The following is a 1,118-nucleotide window of genomic DNA, read 5'->3' as shown; positions in this document are numbered from 1 at the left end:
CCTTTAACTGTGGTCAAGGACGTTGAGCCTAAAGACTGGGAAGTTGCTCACTAGTCGCTTCTTTTGCAGCAAGAATTCTTAATGAGGATTAAGCCTAAGGCCCGTAAAGCTTCTCTATGACTGAAGAGAAGGAAAACACCTAATGTATGCTCAGCATTCCTTTGAATAATTAAAGCAACATCACTGTTCATGGCATAAGTTTGCCATAAGCATTATACACCTATATATACTGTACCTTTTACATTGTCTCTTCTATTGGCTTCTTTCCACATAGCCAAATAGATGCACAGTCAACAAAAATATATACTTCACATTTCACTGATTCTGCCATCGAGTTAGATACAAACTAAAATGTCTCAAATAGCCACTGGGGTGTCTGCATGTACTTTTTGTTCACAAAAAGTTCTGTGGCAATATGGTGCCCATTGGGTAAATGTTGGATGAGATGCAAACATTGTTTGAATGGAACTGGCTGTTAGCTCTTAATTAGACCAACCAGACTTTGAAAATATTAATCATCACACGCTCAGCAGGCCAAATTGTTGCAGCCGTGGACTCTGTGCTTTGTCACCGGCTTTAGATGAAACTATGGATTCCTTTGGGTAGCTTTATTTATCGCTTACAGAAATGGAGAAAAATAAAGTAGAGTTTCGATGTAAAAGCAAGCAAAGTTTTACTTTGATTTGCTATAGACTTACGTCTATACCCTTGATTTAGAGAGCAAACGAGGTCAAATGCCACACCACCACAACAAATAAGCAACTTTTTTTTTTAAATAAATTCAGGATGAATACTGTACTCCCAAAAGGGGGCACCCAGATTTGAACTGGGGACCTCTTGATCTGCAGTCAAATGCTCTACCGCTGAGCTATACCCCCATAGAAACATGCATAAAATAAGTGGTGGCGGATGACACCTTAACCTGACCAGCGGGTAAAAGGCTATATAACCATAAATATGATATAAATATATTCTATACTAAAAATATAAATAAACTTTCTGAGGTAGGGTCACATATGTTTATACACACAAGTATAATATTGGCATGATGTTGACTTTATCTTGGTCAAGGTACAAGTACAGTATATACATATATAATATTATTTACTATCAAACTC

General features: G+C 37.2%; 1 non-coding gene across 1 annotated transcript; it reads right to left on the bottom strand.

Moving 5' to 3' along the window:
• Window positions 1–806: 806 nt before the first annotated feature.
• On the bottom strand, window positions 807–878 carry trnac-gca. The gene has a single exon. It is a non-coding gene; the product is annotated as a tRNA-Cys (tRNA).
• Window positions 879–1,118: the final 240 nt, after the last annotated feature.

The sequence above is a fragment of the Mugil cephalus genome, chromosome 5 (genome assembly GCF_022458985.1).
Source record: "Mugil cephalus isolate CIBA_MC_2020 chromosome 5, CIBA_Mcephalus_1.1, whole genome shotgun sequence".
In the NCBI taxonomy this organism is placed as follows: Eukaryota; Metazoa; Chordata; class Actinopteri; order Mugiliformes; family Mugilidae; genus Mugil; species Mugil cephalus.
The sequence above is the reverse complement of the archived record's forward strand: the minus strand, read 5'-3'. Positions and strand labels throughout refer to the sequence as shown.